The 23,015-nt window shown below is 44.2% G+C and overlaps 1 pseudogene; it reads left to right on the top strand.

Moving 5' to 3' along the window:
- The first annotated feature begins 16,843 nt into the window (after positions 1-16,843).
- LOC129678150 (60S ribosomal protein L7a-like) overlaps positions 16,844-23,015 on the top strand; it is a 101,225-nt pseudogene continuing 95,053 nt past the window's right edge.

Raw genomic sequence — 23,015 nt, 5'->3', positions numbered from 1 at the left:
TAGATAGATAGATAGATAGATAGATAGATAGATAGATAGATAGATAGATCTAAAAAAAAAGAAAAAGAAAATCATGCCTAAGCCTGGCACAGTGACACACACTTAAAAAAATAAAATAAAATAAAATAACCTCAAAAAATGTTTTTTGTTACAAGAGTTACCATAGACATGGTATCTCTTCACATCAATAGAAACCCTAACTAAGACAGCTCCCTTGACAAGGCCATCCCCAAGAAACTCTAGGTTAAGGATTACCCACCAGCCACTAACAAGCATATTTAAGAAGTGAATTTTTATAAATACACATTACAATCTATGTATATTTGACATTAAAGAAATAAAACTGCCTGGAGGGATGAAGGGGACTAATGAGAGGGGAAGGGACAATCCGATCCTCCTGCACGCTGATCTACAAACTCAGGGTGACACTGAGACAGCTCTGAAGAAAGGGAGAATCTTTCTGCAGCAAGCAGAAAGAGGGGAACACTGAGGGCCTGAGAGTTGATTTGGAAGTGATTTACGACCAACAGTGTTACTGAGGAGACCATAAGGAGAAACTGCCCGAGAAGCATACAAATCCTCACTCTAGTAATAATCGATTACTGATACAGAACCGACTCTTGGCACCTAACCCTACCCACAGCCAGACCCTAGTACCAATGTCAACCAAAACTAAGCCGCCACCCTCAGTCACACACCTCCACCTCAAACCAATCTCCATAGCCAACACAAACTCCCACCAGCAGGCGTGAGCCTTCCATCTTTAGTCATCATGAGGAACACAGCCTGCCCTTTTGTTTCAGTCAGCTTCCCAGCAGAGCATTCCAACCAGTGAAGCTCAACTACAGAGGTTACAAAATCATTGGTCCCATTGCTGTGTAGCAATTCCCTCTAAATTGAAACATTCTACCCTGAAGGGAGGCTCTTCAAGATTCAGGAAGTACACAACACACAAGTCTCAGTAAGTCCCTGAAACTTAAAATATCCCTAAGGCAAGTCCTTCCTCAAGATTATATGAACAATAAGGACTACTGAGGAGTGGGGACTTTCCTACCAACTCACTACATATGGTGTAGAAAGGTCTGGATTACAGCTCTCATAAGTTATCACCCAAACTGGGTGGGATTTTTGTGCACAGCTGCCTTTGAATGTTCCATGCTTCTGTAAGTCGTGTAAGTCACTCCAATAAACACATTGGTTCACTGAGTTGAGTTTATATAGAACTGCTTCCTTGATTTGTCCTCAGTTTATGTCCTCTGGTTTATGTAGATATTTATTCATGTCTCCCCAAGAAAAGTCCCACAAAACACCCATTCAGGGAGAGGCCTGATGGGAAAACTGAACAGGGGAATCTTAAAAGCAACTGCAGCTTTGGCCATGAACAAACCTCCAAGTTTTAAAACATTGGTGACCCAGCAGAGTGTTAAGGGAAATAAGCTGATGGAAGAGGAACCCCACGATAAGCAGACAAGAAAGGCCAGGCAAGGACAGAGAACACTTTAAACAAATCTATGTCCTCTAGAAGAGTTGAGCAGTATTGCATTCATAAGACAATGATGTTGAGGGGAGAGAAGAGACAGCAAGCAGAGAGCCAAAGCATAGCAGAAGCCACAGTGCAGGTGATTCAAAGTTCCCAGTGAAACAACCCCATCTCCAGTTCTGCAACAACACCCAACTTCCTTCATTTTATAAGACAGTGTGAAGTTGCCAATGAACCAAGAGAGTGAGACACAGCCATATATGCATATACTCATTTATCTGGCAATACAAACCAAAGAACAGTATGGTCATACTGGTATCATCTAAAATGTAATTCAGCAAAAGCATTGAGTCAGAGAAAGGACTCAGTGGAAGCAATACGTTTATTGCTAAAGGTATAATTGAACTACAAATGCAATCATGGAAAATTTTAATGTCTCTGGGGGAAAGACTGCTAATTTCCTACTCAGTATCTATTCTTTTCTGTCTTAGTAATAAAACATCAGTATTATTCAGAGCAGCCAAGTGACCCACTACTAAAAACCATTTTCTGATCTCTGCTCAAGTGAAGCGGCCATTTAACTGCAAGTTACTAGGGAAGATTAGTATGCACTCTTGTACTCGCCACCATTTCCTTCTTCCTGGATGATAAACGGATGTCATGAATAAAGCACCAGCAGCCTTTCAGCTCACCAGGATGAAAGTCACAAGCTGAAGCCCATGCAGTGCGGAACCAGGAGTTTCATGATTCTGGTGACTCTGTGGAGCTCCCTGCCAGGTCTCTTAGGTAAAGAGAACTAGCCTGTTGGAGCCTTGGCTTTGAGGTTTCTGCAACTAGAGCCAAGGCAGTTTCAGAGTCATAAAACACTAACTACTTAGCTTTGGAATATGTAATTATGGAACCAACCTAGGTGTCTGACAACAAAGGAATAGATGAAAGAAGATATGGTATACACGCAACAGAATTTCTTCCCACCCCAAAGAAGAATGAAGTCATGTCTTTTGCAGGAAAACAGACGCAACCAGAAGTAATCTATGAAGTGAATTAAGTCACCCCGAGAAAGATGAAGCTCGTGTTTTATCTCCTCTGTGATTGCTAGATTTTTATACATACACGTGTAAGTCACATATGTATATATGACATGAAAAAAGCGAAACTGGCAGAGGGATGAAGGGAGGGGGAAGGAAGTGAATGAAAAAATAAATAAAAAAGGAAGGAAGGACATGACTGCTCCTAGATATGGTGAAGGAGAAAGTTTATTGTAGATGAAAGGGAGAGCATAGGCAGAGGCAGGGGCATCTGGAGGAGTCCAGAGTGGACATGACCCTGAGCCAGGCCATGTGAGGAGAGGGGACAGAAGAGAGGGAAACCAGGAGAATAAAGGGCAGATGAAAAGGCTGGATTACATAGGGCAGAGCAACTAGGGGGAAGGGAACCCAGCCCCTGGGCTGGAGAGTTTAGGGTAGGGGGTGAGGTATGCCAGCCATACCCTGTAAGATATGGGGGCTCAGGGATACTGGGAGAACCTGGCTGCCCAGTCAGCTTTGATACATTAAATAGGAACCTAAGTTAGCCATCTGTCCTTGGTTTGAGAACTGCAGAGAGGAAAAGAAATATAGAGGGTGTCTTAGTTAGGATTTCTATTGCTGTCATGAAACACCATAACCAAAAAGCAAGTTGGGGAGAAAAGGACTTATTTGGCTTACACCTCCATACTGCTGTTCAGTATTGAAGGAAACCAGGACAGGAACTGAAACAGAGCAGGATCCTGGAGGCAGGAGCTGATGCAGAGGCCATGAGGATCTGCTTACTGTTACAGAACCCAGGGCCACCAGCCCAGGAATGGCACCACCCACAATGGGCTGGACACTCCCCCATTGATCACTAATTGAGAAAATGCCTTACAGCTGGATCCCACAAAGCCATTTCCTCAACTGAGGCTCCTTCCTCTCTGATGACTCAAGCTTTCATCAAATAAACACACAAAACCAGCCAGTACGGAGGGGTACAGGAGAATATACTCAATATATGATACATACTTGCATGAAAACCTAAAAATTAATAAATGAAAAACAGAAGATAAATACAAAACCAAAACATCATATAATCAAGTCGGAGAAAAATAAAGGGAATCTGATCAATCAGTAACCAGTGTGTCTGTCTCTAAAATCAACCGACCTTTATAGGTTATCAGATTATAACAACAGCAAGGTCCAGTTTCAGGCACTGGAGATGGAATTTTAAATTTTAAAATGTACACAAATGAAAAATACAATAGAAAAAGGCGATGCAAATGCAAGCGTAAGAGTCACGATAGTCAGCAAGGAATACTGCAGAGAAACTGAGGCTCATTCCACCATGGCAGGGCGGCTCATCCATCAGGCTAATTCTAAGAGAGACACACCAACCAACAAGCAGAACTAAAGGGAGAAATAGAAAAATCCACAATCAAGACTATCGATTTTGTCATTTCTTTCTCAGTAATTGGGGGGAAAGTAGACAGAAAATCAGTAAGGATATAGAAGACTTGAATAGCTGCAGCTGAGAACTCAATACCTCTGACATTTACAGATCATCTACCCAGCTGAATGTGGGTACGCAATCGTTTCCAGAGCGAACAGAGGGGTCATCAAGATACAATTTATTATAAGCCAAAATCAACCGAGAAAACAAGTGAAATAAGAGACGATGTTGAAGATTCCACACAAGTGACAAGTTAAACTTGTGTCTAAATGGGACCAAAGCACTCTTGTCAATCCAAATCAGACAGTACAAAAAGAAAAAAAAAATGATGGGCTGGAGAGAGGGCTCAGTGGTTAAGAGCTCTATCTGCTCTTCCACAGGACCCAGGTTCAATTCCCAGCATCCACATGGCAGCTCACAACTGTCTGTAATTTCAGCCCCAAGGGATCTGACACCTTCACACTGATGAATAAAAATTAATAATTAAATAAATTATTTTTTAATTGACAATGGAGTGGTTGACATGGCTCAGCAGCCAAAAGCACTTGTCACGCAAGCCTGTCCACCCAAATTAAATGCCTGAAATCCATAGTGAGGACAGAAAACCAACTCCAGGATTTGACCTCTGACCTCCACAAGCTGTACAGTGTGCACGTCTCCATACACAATGATAACAAGCAAAATAACTTTAAATACAAAAATGAACAATGCTACAGTAGGCAGTTTCCAAAAGTCCCCCCCGTAAGCCCCATCTCATGCTCTGTGTGGGCTCCTCCCTTTGGGGACTCGCTGACTCCCTTCCAGTAACTGGGATGAGCAAGCTGAGATGGTGTGTGACCAGACCATACAAAACTGTGTTTCTCTCTCCCTCTGTGCCTCCCTCTTTCTCTCTCGTCACTTCTAGGAGGACACAGCTGCCGTATTGTTTGTTTGTTCATTTGTTTTGCCACACCCTGCCCTCATGACAGCTGCCATTTTTGAAGTCCCTCAGTAGTCAATGACAGTACCTGCTGCTGTCTGGTCCCTGTTAACTCCGCCCAGGCCAGTTACAAAACCATACGGAAAGCTCATTAGACTCTTGAGCCCAAACTACCCAACTACACTACCTCTAGTTCCTTGACCCTCAGAACCTCTTCTAAAACACAAATGCTACCTGAAGATGTCAATGAACAGGAAAATAATGGAAAGAAATCTTTCAACCCTTTCAACTAACTCTCAGTTACAGAAGCAAATCAAACTGAAAGCATAAACCACTGACAATGAATAAATTAGTAAAAATTAAAATAGCATATTAAAGCCTGAGAGATGGACCAGAATGAATGAAGGAACGCTTCCAGCTAAAGACATAGTATGTTTCAGAAATGGGTACTGAGTGAAAGGAAATGAATTAAGTAGTTGACAAATTGCATAGAACGAACTATAAAACAGGATCAGGCAATGAAAGTATTAATTAAATGCTTTAAAAATGCACTTAGTAAAAGCAAAATATATTTTCAAAAAGACCACTAAAGAGAAATTCTTGGGACATTTCTAACTTCTAACTGGTGGAGGAGAGAGAATGAATGAACCTCATTAGAAAACAGGATCCATTTGGGTCTTTTGCTTTGTTTGTATTTTAATTTTTTTTTTTACATTCATGTATTTGTTGGGGAGCGTGCCACAGCATTCCCATGGAAGTCAGAGGACAGCTTGAGAGAGTCAGTTCTCTCCTCCACCCGTGCGTGGCTCCTGAACTCTGAGTGTCAGGCGCCCACCAGCCGTGGTGGTTTGAATGAGAATGCCCTCCATAGGCTTTTGTATTTGAGTAATTGGCTCTTAGTTGGTAGACTGTTTAGGAAGTGTGACCTCATTGGAGAAGGTGTGTCACACTGAGTGGGCTTTATGGTTTCAAAATCCCATGGCAAGCTGTCTTGCTCTCGCTGCATGCAACTGGCAGGTCAGAGGCAAGCTCCCAGCTACTGCTCCCGCACCATGTCTGCCTGCCAGCCATTATGATCACGGGCTAGCTCTCTGAAACTGTAAGCAAGCCCCCAATTATATACCTCTTCTGTAAGTTTCCCTGGTTATATGTTTTATTATGGTGAAAGAACAGTAACTAAGGCACCAGGCTAGCACAATTCGGCTTGTTTTGGTTTGGTTTGGTTTTGGTTTTGTTTGAAACAGCATACCTCATAGATCCCAGGCTGGCCTTGAACTCTCTATGCAGCCACTGATGACCTTGAACGTCTGATCCTCTTGCTTCTACCTCCCAGGTGCAAAGATTTCAAACATGTACCACCAAGTTCGCTTGGTGCTAAGGACTGAACACGAGGCTTCATGTGTGCTGCGTAGGCACTTCACCAACTAAGACAGCTGCTTTCTCAGCCCTCAAGCTAGTTTTTAAGGAGATATATTTAACCCAGGCGGCCCCAGACTAACAATCCTCCTGTCTCAGTCTCCTGGGTGCTAGGATTATAAATGTGCAACATTATGCTGCTAAGTTATTGTTAAAGATCTTAAATAACTGTATACCCAGAAAAGGAAAATCTAATTGAAATAATTTTCTTATTCTGGCCAGGAGAACTTTCTGTATGAATGGAAATGTCAGTGCTGGCCAATACTCAGGGCAGTGGTCACAGGAAACCCCAACACCGAGCCAACGAAGCGTGACTAACACAGTGAGGAGTGGGTTTGGATTCCATTTTATTTTCATTCACTTTAAATAGTTTCCCTGCAGCTGATAACACTAGACAACACTGCTCTAGAAAACATGAATTGCAAGGCTAAACACGTTCAGAAATTTAGCCCCTCAAACCATGAAAGACTTTGAGAGAAGCGCAAGATTTGCTCTAAAAATTCCTCTCGCCCAAGATATTTTAATAAGCAACTTCTGCAGAACCTTCTTAAGTAAAAGCTGGGTTGTAGGTTAGCAGAGGAAACAGAAAGAGCCAATGAAAACTGAACTCTTCGACGCCAGCTCGGCTACTGCCCTCGAGTGAGGCAGCATCATATATGCATACAGACACAGGTCTGTGCACACCTTTGCAGCTATGAACAGGTACACGTGAGCATGCACACACACAGTCAGCTGAACACAGATACATGGGTCCATGCATACACGGGGACATATACGGGTATACGCATGCACGTACATGCATGCATGCATGTTCATACATGCATGCATGCATGTGTACCTGGATGCAAGTGTACACACGTATATGCAGGAGCATACACACTCAGGTGAACACCTGTACACGTACACCTAGATCCGACTGTACCAACAACATACTTGTACACGCACACAACTCTGTGTATGTGTGTATGTGCACAAGCTCATGTGTACAATTGACCGTGTGTTCACAAATACACATGCATACAGTTGTTCATGCACACCTATACACTCAACTACATACATGTACAGATGTACACACGGCTGCACACACGGCTGCACCCGTGGACTACAGTAGGATACAATAACAGTATCTGAGCGGGTCAGTGGCCAGAGTCATGAAACACAAATGACCAAGGGCCAAATCCCCTCTTTTTCCCTCTTCATGTGGTCCACAGCTAAAGGAGGTCTCTGCCCTTTTCAACAGTTGGAAGTTAGGTTCCTCTACAGTCTTGCTATTCCCTGATGGATGCAAACCGAAACTACAAGGCAAAACAGCATGTGTGTACGACATTCACACACCTCGCTCCTTTCCCATTCAAGCCATCTGAGCCGTGACCATTAGAAACAAGAGCAGAGAAGAAATGAGTTATGAGGTCGCACAGCACCTTTTACAGAGGACCAAGAGTGAAGTCTGCTCAAGAGAGCACTGTGCTCAGAGTCACGCCGTGGAATCCTTAAAATGCAATGGTAACAATGCAAGCATGCACAGAGCTGGGGGAGCACAGAGGAGCGGGAGGCAAAGAGAACAAGAGGAAGCCCGAGGGACACGGCGTGCCTGCCGCGGCTCTGCTGCGTGTGCTCTCTGCCGTCTCCCTTTCTCACTGCGACCTCACAAGCCCTACACGGTTTCTCTGCCTCTCAGAACAACTGAAAACACATGTTTAGCGATCAGCAGTATGGTTCAGTGGTTCAGTGGTTCAGTGGTACTGGTCTGTAGCCCTGACAACCTGAGCTCAATTCCCAGGTCCCCAGGTGCTACAATGTGGTCAAAGAGAACCAACTCCTGAGCGTTGTCTTCTGACCTCCCTGGGCCATGGCATGTGTGTACTTTCACACACACACACACACACACACACACACACACACACACAGTAAATACATATATAAATATATTACAAAGCATATGCATAATAGTTGTTTGAGCAATGATTATATCCAATTAAAGGTATATGTTAATGGTTGATATGAGTACTAGTAACACTTATGTAAAAAATTAGGGGAAAATAATATAAAAATCTCAGAATAGATCAGCATTAGTAAATAATAAACTTTATAATTAATTGTAGTATGGTACAACATGAACTTTGAAGTCCAATTAAGTTAATTTTCCCCTTCCCTTGGGGGGAAAAAAGCTCTATTTTTCTCTCTCATTCTCTGCTCATGGAACCATAGTATAAGCAGTAAACAGATCATTACTGTTCAGATAAAGGGTCAACAAGCTGTCATCTGTCTAGGACCACGCCACCCACACTTCAGACTTGACAAGCTCATATAAAACATCTGGGTTACAAAAGTCATGCTGTATTGTGCACTTCACCAATAAAATGTTTTGAGCAGTTTTTCATTATTACCTGCCTATACATACACAAAATCCTTTATTATATTTTTAGCCTGCAAAGCAACTTGACCTCTAAAGATCCACTTATTGGATATACTGAAGTCCCTGTAATGTTTGAAAATGTTTAATCTCAGTTTGTTGTGTGGGAGGGGCAGGTGTGCCTCACATGGGACATAAATGGAGGCCACAAGACCACTTCTGGGAGTCAGGTCTCTTTTCCTATTGTGGGGGTTCTCAGGTCCTCAGGTTTGACAACAAGCCCCCTTACCCACTGAGCCCTCTCCCTGGACTCTGTCATGACTTAAAATAAAATCATTTATCAACATTTTACTTACATTGATGAAAACAGCAAAATAGTTTCCTAGAACAAAATAGCTACCATAAAACTTTTTTGTTTTTGTTGTTGTTGTTGTTGTTGTTGTTGTTGGAAATGGATTATTCTCTCATATAATACATCCTAGCCACAGTTTCTCCTCCCTCCACTCCTCCCAGCTCCCCTCCACTCACCCTCTGTTTTCTCTTCAGAAAAGAGCAGGTATGAGGGAACATTCATAACAATAGGGGAATATAAAATTACGTTATTGTAGTCATAGTAACAACACAAGAAGCAGTAAATGTTAATGATTGTTGAACACTTAATATGGGTCAAAGGCTATCCTAAGCCATCCCTATATTAATTCATCTGTCCATACAACACTATTACAAAGTAGCCAGGAGTCGGACATTTCTGTAAAAGGTCAACTGAGATTCTGAAGGTCTGGAGAGCCATCTACACTGAAGGACAGCACTTATATATACAAACTAAATAATTCTTGTATAGAACCTAGATTCCGTGTGCTCTGTGTTAGGTTACTGAGATCTCTACATCAAGACTCTAATGCTGTCATCTTACACACGTGTGCCATCACCTGAGAGAAGTCCCATCTGGGTCACAGTTCGCTTCACACCAGCAAAGTTCCGAGGCCTTTTGCTTGGTGACCTAAAGAGTTATAAATAGAACTTCCAATGTTCCCCCTGCCCTCCCATGTTTGGCAAGAAGAGAACAAGAAATGCAAACTGCATCCTGAGGCTGAAGCAGATGTTTGTTATTCCTGAGTGGGCTGCTACAAACACAGACATGAGTTCTCACCTCCCCAAAACACCAGCCCCCATGATTTCACAACTAGGCTGACTCAAGCCAAGTGACAGCACCACAGCCTTCATCCCTCCCTTCTTCCTCATCTCCCAACTATGAGCTATCGCCATCAGAATTCCCATCCCTCAATTCTGCCCAAGCCAGGAAGTAAGTGTAGAATTTTGAGGAAATCTTTATGAAAGATAAAAAGCGTGCCTTCAGGAGCAGACAGCACAGTGAGTGGATTATTGACCAGCAGTAAGCCCCGAGTCAGGACTGAGGGAACACTCAGGAAGAAGGCTCTGCTGGCTCCCACCTCCACAACCACTGGTGATGACTGATGAAGCCTATTCTGGTGGCAAGCAGCTCAATTAGCAATCAGCTCCATTAGCTCACCTCACCCAGAGGGAACTTGATTTTCCTGCAAGTGCAATACAGTTGATAATTTTAAACTCTCTGAAAGGCCCCATGGAATAATTAAAGAATATGAGAATAGAAATATGAAATATCATGACAGATGACAAAAGACCAACCTTGGGAGAAAAAAATACTGCAAGAAAGGTGTCCACATAGCTGATACAAATTTAGACACTTTAGAATGTTCCAGCAATGCAAGTCAAAGGTTAATGTTGTCTTTGGTCTTCTGAGGGAAGGGAGGGCAACTTGAAACTGAGATCAGTTTATTCAAAGCTCTTCATGTTCTGTGGCACCTACCGATTTATGACTTGGTGCTTTGACATCATGACATATCTAAGCCATCGCATACAATCCAAGATAGGACCACTCCGGGAGAGGAAATGGTTGAAAGACAATGAGCTGATTAACTATAGCTGCGGCATTAATTTGCAAAGTAAAAATGGCACTTGATGTTAAAGCCCAAGATGGCTTTGCAGGAGCGTTAATGAGGCTGGGGAAGGGCTGGTCTGCATGATAATGAGGGGGCTGCTGGCTCTAATGCAGAAGGGCTAATGCCAGACAGGGGGGTGAGGGTGGAGTCCTAGACAGGCAACAGTGGCTTTATACCCACCCTAACTTTCATCATCTCCTTATGCTGCAGCATACACCTACCACACGCCCAGTTCCGTGCCAAGAATAGAGGAGGCAGAATGAATAAAAACAAATGTGGTCCTAGCCTTCACGGTACCTACAACTCACAGCACACTGCTTCTGTGGAAGGGCAAAGAATAAGTCACGTAGGCTCTGCAAGCCTTGTGACCATAATTACTCAACTCTGACACAACAGCGCAAAAGTGCCACTGACTACATGTAGATAAATGTGGCTGTGTTTCAATAAAACTCTGCTTAGAAAAATTTGGTGTCTTTGTGCCTTTGTCACAATGGTAGTTTGCTGAGCTCCGATACAGAACATTACTACAAATGATAATCAGCAACTAGAATTATTGCAGTTTGTTCTATGCCAAGTGATACTTAAACATCTTATAGATTATATTCATATGACCCTCTGAGCAAGAATAATTATTCCCACTTTACAGGTCTGAAAACTAAGGCACAAAATGATTAATAACTTAACTGTCCAAGTAGAAAGTAGGAGGAGTCGGGTTCTACAGAGTGTCCATATATGAGCACAGTATTATGTCTCAAGTCTACAAGGCCAGCTGGTTCTGCTGGTACAGGCTTACAGTTTCTGCTACTTGGGAGAGTGAAACAGAAGGATCACACGTTTAAGGCCTGCATAGGCCACAGAGTGAATTCAAAGCCAGCTGAGGAACATAGTGAGATCCTGTCTCAAAACAAAAAAGTAGAAAAGAGAGATTGGTGCTCTAGTTAGACAATAACCAAGCATGTACAAAACCCTACATTCAATCTCTGGTATTGGTGGGGGGTTGGGGGGAAAGTTGACGAAGCCAGGCTGTGATGAGTACTAAGAAGATGGAAGACAGCTTGAGAGTTAACAGCGAGGGGGCTTTGCTTCAGGTGAGCTGGCAGGGAAAGGCTGGACCTGGCTAGAGAAGATGCCATATAAGAAGTAATAGAGAAGGGAGCATTCCAGGTGATGTCATCGATCTATTGTTGCCCTCACATGACAACAAATAGCAGCTCAAAAACAGCACAAATGTGTCTGCTCAAAGTTCTATCTAACATGAAAGAATTACAAGGCTAAAATCTAGGCATCTACTACCTGGCCATCTGAGGGAGCCTCTGGGGAAAAACGGCTTCTAAGATAACTTGAAATGTTGGCAGAATTCCCTACAGTGCTTATGGGGCTGAATTTCCCATTTCCTTACTGGGTGTTAGCCAAGAGCTTCGCTGGAGGCCATCTCCATCCCTTGTCACGTGGTCTCCTCCCTCTTTGAGCACTGATGGGGCTTTAGTGATGCTCACCTCTCAAATCTGACCTCTTCTCCTGCGTCTCTGGCTGGAGAACACTCTCTGCTATTGTCATATGGGGTTAAATGGATGTCATGTGAACAATGAAGCTGTAGTTGCTATTTTCTATCTATAGCACTAAGGATATCTGCACATGCAACAGAATGGGATTAAAGGGTAGAGGACATCTCTGTGGACTCAAGAGGAACAGCATGTGCAAAAACCTTAGGAAGTAAAATAGGAAGGAAGTCAACCAAATGGAAAAGCCAAAAGAAAGCACCAGGCAGAGGCCAGCTGGGTAGATCCTCAGGGATGAATGTAGCTACGATGCACATAAGAAGCTGAGATTTTCTTCTGTGTCTGAGAAAAGGTGAAAGGCTTAGCACTTACATGCTACCAGGGCAAGCCCTGTGGAAAGCTGGTGAACAGAGGGTAAATATGAGCTTATTGGCCTTTTCTTAATGATGAAGTACCAAATAAAGAATGTATTTGGAGGGACAAGAAATGGTGGGGAGATCAAGTAGGTGGCGTGGCCAGGGATGAAGACAGAGGGAGGAGACTTGAGGTGTGTGCAGAGGAGCCTTGACGGTTTTGTATGCTGGTGGTGAAAAAGAAACAGACATGAAGAAGAAAGAGGAAGGCAGATTGGGAGTTTAAAATGAAGAGTTCAGCCTAGGCTGTGCATTATTGAAAGGGCAACCACATTTCTTAGTAGTGCTATAAAGCAGACAGAAATATAATATGAGAGGCAAGTAGCTGCCTCAGGCTTCTAGCCCATACAAGTTGATTTAAAAAAAAAAAAAAAAACAGTAACTGTGATGTAAAATTCTCATCACTGGTTCCTTTCAAACAGGAAGTATGATGGTTATCTCCAATTATCAACTTGAGAAAAACTAGAATCACTATTGAAGACAATTCCAATGAAAGTTGCCTACATTGAGTTGGTCTGTGGGAGAGCATCTTAATTAAATGTATTGCTGTGAGAAGACCCAGCTCACTGTGGGTAGCACCACTCCCTAGTCGGGAGTCCTGCACTGCATAAGAGTAGAGAAATCAAGCTGAGCACTAGCAAGTGAGCACACAAGCATATATGTGCTCTTTTCCTCTCTGCCTTTGACTGTGGCCATAATGGCAGTGGCTGCTTGAAGCCCCTGCCTTGACTCTCCCACCACGACAGACTCTAACCTAGAACTGTGAGCTGAAATAAGCCCCTTTTCTCTCCTATGTTGTTTTTGTTGTTGTTGGGTATTTTGTCACAGCAACAGAAATGAAACTAGAGCAGGAAGATTTTGGAGCTGAGAAGATGGATCAGTGGCTAAAGTGTTGGCCATGAAAGCATGAATTCCTACATGCAGTCCCCTGAACCCACGTGAATGTGGGCATGGTAAGACATGTCTGTAATTGTAGCACTCCTAAGGCCAGATATCTGAACTGAGGCAGCATAGCATGTGACAGGCTCCAAAGGCCCACCTCATATCCAGGAAGCAAGAGACAAAGCAAGAGCAAGGCGTTCCGCCATGCCTTTCAAGGGCATGGCTCTGGTGACAGGACATTCCAGAATGTTCCACCTCTTTAAAGGGACCACCATTTTCCAAACGCACCACCCTTGGAGTATACCTTTACCAAATCAACACCGGGGGACACATCTAAGATCCAAAGTACAGCACATGTTCATAGGTTTTCAAAGCAAGAGCAGATCTGCATACTCTCTCCTTAGCTGGCTGTGAGCCAGGGGGGAGACACAAGACAGGGCATTTCTGATGCTGATAAACAAGCCTAGGTATGGCTTTGGAGGTGGACTTGAGTGGCAGGCATCTGAGGATGGGACTGTCACTTCAGGCCCACCTGACCAATGTCAATCTAATCTAATCAGCCGAAATGCCTGACTGAAGAGACACGGTGCTCAATTAAAGAGAAGCTCTGAGACTTCCGTGACGTATCTGCTCCCCACAGACAGGCACTACCTGCAGAAGAATTCATTACCCATGCCTGCCAGCTCTGTGCTCAGCTCCCCTCAGGATGCCCTGAGGCTGATCAAAGAAAGTCAACGTGATGCCGCACAAGCCTTGGCATGCACAAGTGCCCCGGTGGGTATCACAGGTGTTTGCCTGCTTCCTCACTCTCCATCCTTGCCTCCACCCAAAGATGTGGCTGTTCAAGTCTCAAACGCCTTTTGAAAAGCCCAGGAATTAGATGCATGTCTTTGACTCTAGCTTTATAACCATGCCTTCAGCCTGTCTGTGCCTTACTTGTCTCAGCTATAAAATAGAGCTTGGAAGCTGAGCACTGGGCATGCGACAGGGTCACAGAGGATAATCTAGTTAAAACACCGTAACTATTGGGGTCTAGGGAGATAGCACAGTTGGTAAAGGGATTTCCGCCCAAGCCTGAGGAGTGGGTTTGATTCCCAGGAATCATGGGAGAAAGCTGGGCACAATGAAGTGAAATCCCAGCAGTCGAAACACAGAGACAGGTCACAGAGGCTTGCTGGCCACAGAGCCCCGAGAATCTGTGAGCTCGAGTGAAAGCGAGATGCTGTATCTCGAATTACACGTTGGAGAATGACTGAGAAGAAACACCCGAGGTTGACCTGTGCGCGTGCATGCGCACACTCATGCACTTACTCTTCAGATGCTCAGTGCGTCACTAGAAACAGGGTGAAAACAACTGGCCCCTCTGCCTCACTTTACCTTTGTGCACATTGTCATCAGCAGAGTGTCACCTGCCAGCTTTTGAAGTGTCCTATGCTAAAGCCACACTGAGGAGCCTTCAGGCATTGTCCTTAGCTTGAAAGCCTAGCTCGCTCTCTTTCTCCATACATCCATACATGCCTGCACTTACACAGATTACACACATGTACACATCCATGTGTGGCCACAGACACACAGACACACATTAAATTAAAGGATAGCCCTCATATAACCCCTGCCAGCTCAGGATGGCTGTACACCTACGATGTAGTCAATCATTTCACTCTCCAGTCTGTGGATAAAGAGAATGATAAAATAAAACCCGTGGGAATGAACGATCGATCTAAGTCTGCCCAGCTGTGAAATGATCTTTGAATTAGGTGTTTGGCAATGCACCTGTCAAACCGTGACGTTCGTCCCTCTTGGTGAGTACGCTTAGTGCCTTCTCAGGTGTCCAGTGTAAAGCAAAAAAAAGCATAAATTCTAGAGCAAGGCCCATGGCTCAAAGCTCCTAGCCACTGTGCTTCTGGATGTGAGCTACACCTAACTTCCCTGAGCCTTAGGTACCTCCGCCCTGAAATGCTATGTATCTTCCCAAGAGAGTATCTGCAAGTGACCCACTGTGCTGTGTGCAGCCAGTGGCAGCCTGTGACAATTGGAGTACAGCATAACAGAGGCTAATGCCCAGACAACTTCATGCTGAGGAAACATGCCCGAGGCCCCCGACACCAAGTCTCAAAATAAAACACCGATGCCAATTCACTGACACATCAGACACTGTGCGATCTAAGGAAAATGGCACCTGTCACTTTCGTAATTGATCTCTTAGAAGTGGCATGTGCATTTCCATATTCCCAGGCAGGCTTGCCTCTGTGAAGATAGCTGTGGGTGCATCCAAGGGGGCCTTGCTGGTGGTGTGTGCGATGCGCACTGTACTGCCTCTGACTGACATTACAAAGAGTTTCTAATAGTCTCTCAGAGGCACAAAAGGATTATTCATTCGTCCTTCAACTTCTCTTTAATAGGGATCATGAAAACATTGTTTAGCCCTGTTGCTTCAGGCCTAAATACTGGTTTCCCTTTTTAGGTGTATGCCTCAGGTTGGTTCCATCTGATCACTTTGTTCTCTAGATGAAAAGATGGCTCCGTTTCTATCCAGTTTGATGGGTTGAGCCAGTTCAAGAGGAAAAGTGACCTAGCTTTGTTACCATAACCCATGTTGTTAAGCAAGAAGCCTTAGGAATCTTTTTTGACTGCAGCCTCTAAAATAGAGTTCATGACTGTGCTGACCTTTACTGGGACTCTTACAGATAATAAATCATCTCCAAGCTTTCCTATTTGCTGGGATACGCCACACTTGGTGTCTATATATCTTCTTTAAGCCACAACTCTCTTACATTTGTCTCTTGGAAATATTCCCCTTAAGACAACACCTCACTCTGCTTTGTACCCATGAGTCTACATAGACTGTGGGAACAAGATTCTGTGCTGCAAAATAGAGGGTGTGACAGATCTCAATTTGGATAAATTTATTAGAATTTAGCATACACTCATTCCTAGTGGTGGTCAATTTTAACTGTCAACCGGATTGCGTTAAGAATACCCAGGACAGGCTTGAAAGATCACTCAGGATGGAAAGCACTTGCTGGCCTTCCAGAGAATCAGAGCGCACACACATATGCACGCTCCCTTAAGAGGAAAAGGAAGAAGAGAAAGAAGAGGAGGAGAAGGGAAAGGAAGGAGGAGGAAGAGGAGGAAGAAAGGATCCATTGGCACACATTCAACCTTCCCTCTTCTTTATGTGACTTTTGTAAGTGAAAACACTGGGCAAGAGTAAATTCTCTGTTTTGATGAGGGGGACACAAGCTGCGAGGTTACATTTATTCTTAGTTCAAACTTATGAGATGAATCTAAGTCTGAAAGAAAGCCAGGCCCTTACCACCCCAAGAAATTTACAGTCAACTGGGTCTTTATGCAGAGGCTAGCAATGCCATAATCTCATGTTTGAGCTGTACTTGAAAATGAATCTCTCTCTCTTTCTCTCTTCCAGCCCAGCAAGATGCCCAAAGGAAAGAAAACCAAGGGGAAGGTGGTCCCTGCTTTTGCCTTTGTGAAGATATGTTAGGCCAAAAAAGTGGTGAATCCTCTGTTTGATTTAAAAAAAAAAAAAGCCTAAGGACTTCTGTAATTAGGCAGGACATCCAGTCCAAAGGAGATCTTGCATGCTTCATCAAACGGCCCCGCTACATCAGGCTGCAGTGGGAAAGAGCCACCCTCTATGAGCAGTTCAAACTATCACCTGCCATTAACCAGTTCCTCCAGGCCCTGGACTGGCAAACAGCTGTCTAGATGCTTAAGCTTGCCCACAAGTACAGGCCAGAGACAAAGCAGGAGAAGCAAAGGCTCTTCACCTGTGCTGAGAAGGAAGCTGCTGGCAAAGGGGACATCCCAACTAGGAGACCACCTGTTCTTTGGGCAGGGATCAATACAGTCACCGCCTTGGAGAGCAAGAAGGCTCAGCTGGTGGCGGCTGCCCGTGAAGTAGACCCCATTGAGCTGGTGGTTTTGCTGCCTGCCCAGTGTGGAAAGATGGGGTCCCTACTGCATCATCAAGGGAGAGGCCAGGCTGGGCGGCTGCCCACAGGAAGACCTGCACCGCCGTTGCTTCACACAGGTTAACTCGCAAGACAAGGGTGCTCTGGCCAAGCTGGTGGAGGCTATCAGGACCAGTTACAATGACAGATACGATGAGAGCTGCCGCCACTGGGGAGGCCACGTCCTGGGTCCTAAATCTGTGGCTCACATTGTCAAGCTGGAAAAGGCAAAGGCCAAAGAACTCGCCAGCAAACTGGTTAAATGTACACTGCTAAGTTTTCTGTACATAAATATAATTACAAAATTATCTTCCCCACAAAGAAAAGGAAAGAAGGAAGGAAGAAGTAGGTAAGGGAAGGAGGGAAAGAGGGAGGGAGGGAGAAAGAAAGAAGGAAGGAAAAAAGGGAAAGAAGAAAAAGCACTGGTTCTCAACCTGAGGGTTGTGACCCCTTTGGTGGGGGTGGGGAGGTCAAACTACTCTTTCAAAGGGGTTGGCCTAAGACCATCAGAAAACACAGATGTTTACATTATGATTCATAACAGTAGCAAAATTATACTTACAAGATAGTAATAAAAATGACTTTAAGTTGGGGGTCACCACACCATGAGAGGAACTATATTAAAGGGTCACAGCATTAGGAGGGTTGAGAGGCACTGGTCTGAAGCAAGAGGCTGGTGGCTGGGGTGTTTATAAAGATCAATGTTAAGCTCTTCGCAGCCCAGACCTTGAAAGCCACCTGAGGAAACTCAGGAGTAATGCGGCATTGTTCCCAGCAGGGAACGGGAGAGAACATGACAGAGTGGAAATCACAGTCTCTTCCTAGCCTCTCCAGCCCTGTCTGGTGGTACACTGGAGCTACCTTGTACCAGCTTAGCAGAGATGACCTAAACTTTCAGGAGCTGCCTGGTAAACACAGGCATTTTAAACTATGTTTCCTAAGAGTAAATGGATTATAGCAAAGCAATAGTCACACTCCCAAGACGCTGCTTTTATTATTTCCTGACTTTGCAGTGGCCCGTTCCTGAGGGCCTTTACACTGTGCAGTATTGCATCTGGAGGAAATACTAAATAACACTACTCGGTTGTGACTCTCCACCCAACTCCATCTATAATGTCGTTTTAGTGGCTTCAAATCAGCCATGACAAAACGAGAGCCATTAAAGAAGTTAGTTGATAGTTTTCTGGACTGTAATTCGGCTTTAAAGTGCCTGCAAAGCATGCACGAGGCCTGGGTTCCATCCCCCAGTATTGCAAACATATACATATATATATGCTTGCTAGCCCTCCTCTCCCTGCGCCTATAGGATAATTAAATACTGTGTTCCCATTCATAAGATAGGAACGTGCTGGTTGATACAAATCAAGAATCCTTGAAGTGCCTAGTTCTAACCAATTATGTACACCTATATGGGTTTTCCATGGCAGCTTGTAGGGTCAGGGGGGGGGAGCTCTTTTTCTTTACTTTAGTTTTGTTTTGAGCCTTTCTAAAGCAAAATCAAATGTCTCTCTGTATCTCACCCCACAACCCAGTGGACAGATGACCCAAAGTCTCCTTTGATCATACTCTGGAATCAGCTCTCAGACACTAAAAGAAAGCCACACGGAAACCCAAGGCCAGAGAGATAGCAAACCAAAACCGTGTGTGATTTATAAGTAAAAATTAGCCTCTCTTCCTAAAGTATAATGGAGAGCTTGGCCAGAGGGAGATCAGTGACCAAGAAGGATGGCCAAGCTCTGCCATCCTAGAGCTGACCTATGCTTGCTCTGCCAGGACAAGCCAGCTGGTAGAAATGAAATCGTTATCTTTGTGGGAGCTGCCAACAGGAAGTGGGAAAGCAGAGAGAACCCTGGCATGCTTCCACACCACTCCCCCTCCAGCACTGTCAAGGCTGCTAGCGTGAATCAAAAGAGCGGAAAGCATGCCAGGGAGCACTGGCACAAAGCATTGATTCTAAGCTATAGGGTTCTCTATTGAGTTTTTAAGTCTGCATTGAGCCCAGAGCCACTTAGAAGAATGGAGACATCACCAGCTGATTGCATAAATGGATTCCACAGGATCGCCTTGAAATTCATACTCTCCATATAGATTTACTGGTTGCCCTTCAGAAAGGCGTTTTCCTCTAGGACATTTGGATCTACTGTCTGCACCACTTTTAAAATGTGAAGTTAGTTTTTTTTACTATATTGGCTGTAAACCATAGGTGCCTAAAAATTGGAAGTTTGGACCCAAACCATGCCCAGCTTCTCATGCTGTAGTAGACTGGGCCTGTGGGACTCTCAGCCTCTGGGTCAGAGGATTCTAGCTGCTACTGGAGCCAGCCATGGACATGGGGGCATGGAAGAGGAACAGAAGCAAATGAAGACAGGAGATGGGAAGTGAGGAATCCCATAGAAGTCATTCTCCTTCCCATTCACAAGGAGGCAGCCACACTTTGGTGACCAAGCTGAGATCCTGCCATTCCTGGGAGACTTGGTGGTATGAAGACGGCATGGGGCTCCAGACCTTTGTCTCAAACCAGGACATGTCCTCAGATCCCCTGCTACCAGAAGGTGCAAGCATAAGGCACATCCACAGCTAGCTGAGATGCTGCTGGGAGCAGGCTATCACTTCAATAACATGATGCAGCGATGAAAGCCCCGGCCAGTTGTCCACCTGTGCTGCAGCTGTTCCTGATTTCTGTAATTAATGCAATCCACAGACAAGGAGCCATACAAGGAGAGACTGGCAATGTTGGCTGTTTTACAAAAGCTTGTACTAAAAAGCTAGAAACCGAGTCGCAGCTGAAGATTTTCACAGCTTATTGTACTGAGGACAGATCAATATCTATCACATATCACATAAAGGACTCTCTGTTCTTTCAAATCAATAAGAAAGAAAGAAAGAAAAAAAACAAAGACAATACAAGGAATCTCCAGAAACTATGTGAAACGATGCTTACCTCATGATATAATGAGGTTTCTGCAAATGGCATGATGGAGATGGAGATAGGTATAAAAATCAGGGCCAGGCTGAGCCCCACAAATAATAATGAAGGAACGAGAAAGAGAAAGTCTTTCTCCAAAACCATTCCAGAGGTTGAAGCTGGTGAGGAGGCTTGGCCCTGCTTCCCTTCAATATCGTGCTGGATTTCTATTGTAATAAACAGCAGGTCCAAAAGCAACTTGGGGTGGAGGTGTTTATTTCACCTAACTTTTTAGGTAACAGTCCATCACTGAGGGAAGTGAGGGCAGAACTAAAGGCAGAAACCTGGGGCGGTACCTGAAGAACCCATGGGAAAGGCTGCTTACTGGCTTGCTCAGCTTGCTTTTTAAATTTTTTGTTGTTTTACATTTTTAGTATTATTATTATTATTATTATTATCATTATTATCATTATTATCATTATTGTCATCATCATTATTATTATAAAATTTATTCACTTTGTATCCAAGCTGTAGCCCCCTCCCTCATCTCCTCCTGATCCCACCCTCCCTCCCTCTTCCTCTCCTAGTTCACTGATAGGGGAAGTCCTCCTCTTCTACTATCTGACCATAGCCTATCAGGTCCCATCAGGACTGTCTGGATCCTCTTCCTCTGTGGGCTAGTTAGGTCACCCTACCAGGGAGAAGTGATCAATGAGCAGGCAACCGAGTTCTTCTCAGGGACTGTCTCTTCTCCCCTTACTAAGGAACCCACATAGAAACTGAGCTGCCTGTTGGCTACATCTGAGCAGGGGGTCTACATCCTCTCTATGCATGGTCTCGGTTAATGCATCAGTCTCTGCAGGGACCCTTGGGCCCAGCTGTTTTGGCTTTGTTGGTCTCCCTGTGGGGCACCTGTCCTCTCCAGGTCTTTCTATCTCCCTCTTCTTCCCTAAGACTCCCTGTGCTCTGTCCAAAATTTGGCTGTGGGTCTCTGTATCTGCTTCGATCCCCTGCTGGGTAGAGTCTTTTAGAGGACATCTGTGTTGGCTCCCATCCTGCTCCATCTCTTCTACTGCTTCTGGTGTCTATCCTGTTTGTCCTTCTAAATGAGAATTAAGCATCTTTCCTAGGGTCCTCCTTGTTGTTTAGCTTCTTTAGGTCTGTAAATTTTGGTATGTTTATCCTATATTATATGGCTAATATTCACTCATAAGTGAGTATATACCATGCATGTCTTTCTGCTTCTGGGTTATCTAACTCAGGATGATCTTTTCTAATTCCATCCATTTCTCTGCAAATTTCATGAGTTCCTTGTTTTTAATAGCTGAGTAGTATTCCGTTATGTAAATGTACCACAATGTTTTTTATCCATTCTTCGGTTGAAGGACATGTAGGTTGTTTCCAGATTCTGGCTATTACAGATAAAGCTGCTGTAAACATAGTTGAGCAAATGTCCTAGTTTTATGGTTGAGCATCTTTTGGATATATGCCCAGGAGTGGTATAGCTGGCTCTTGAAGTAGTGCTATTCTTAGTTTTCTGAGAAAGTGCCAGATTGATTTCCAAAGTGGTTGTACAAGTTTTCACTCCCACTAAGAATCTTCTCGAGCTTGTGTTGTCACTTGAGTTTTTTATCTTAGCCATGCTGATGGGTGTGAGATGGAATCTCAGAGCCATTCTGATTTGCATTTCCCTGATGACTAAGAACAAAACAACAGCCTACAGACTGGAAAAGATCTTCACCAACCCCTACATCTGATAGAGGGCTAATATCCTGAATATATAAAGAACTCAACACCAACAAACCCAATAATCCAATTTTAAAATGTGGTACAAAGCTAAACAGAAAATTCTCAACAGAGGAATATTGAAAGGCGGAGAGACACTTAAAGAAATACTCAACACCCTTAGTCATCAGTAAAATGTAAATTAATTTATTTTTTTATAATTTATTCACTTTACATCCTGTTTGTAGCCCTCTCGTTTCCTCCTGGTCCCACCCTCCCTTCCTCTTCCCCTCATTCCCCCACCCTAGTCCTCAGAAAGGAGGAATCCTCCTACCCTACCATCTGAATCCAACCTACCTAGTCTCTTCAGGACTACCTGCATCCTCTTCCTCTGTAACTTGGCAAGGCTGCCCACCAGGGGAAAGTGATCAAAGAGCTGGCAACAGAGTCTATATTAGAGGAAGCCCCTACTCCCCTTACTAGGGAACCCACACAAAAATTGAGCTATCAGCTACATCTGAGAAGGGGTTCTAGCTTTTCTCCATTCGTAGTCCTTGGTTGGTGTCTCAGTCTCTGTAGGCCTCCCTGGGCCCAGATTTTTTCTTTTTGTTGGTCTCCTTGTGGAGTCCCTGTCCCCTCCAGGTCCTTCTATCCACCACCACCACCATCCCCTGCCAACTCTTCCATAAGACTCTCTGTACTCTGCCCAAAGTTTGGGTGTGAGTCTCAGAATCCGCTTTGTCCCCTGCTGGGTGGAGTCTTTCAGAGGACAAATATAATAGGCTTCCATCCTTTTTTTTTTTTTCTCACTTCTACTGCTTCTGGTGTCTATTCTATTTGCCCTTCTGAATGAAAATTCAGCATCCTCCCTAGGGTCCTCCTTGTTATTTATCTTCTGTAGGTCTGTGTGAGCTTGCATTTTATACCATCCGGGAGCAGGGATGGCACAGCCCAGGGGTAGCGCTGCCCACCAAGGTCTGGGCCCTTCCACATCAGTTGCCAGTCCA

Source organism: Psammomys obesus, unplaced genomic scaffold, assembly GCF_907164565.1.
Source record: "Psammomys obesus unplaced genomic scaffold, mPsaObe1.curated_primary_1811, whole genome shotgun sequence".
NCBI lineage: Eukaryota > Metazoa > Chordata > Mammalia > Rodentia > Muridae > Psammomys > Psammomys obesus.
This window is presented reverse-complemented; position numbering and strand designations above follow the sequence as displayed.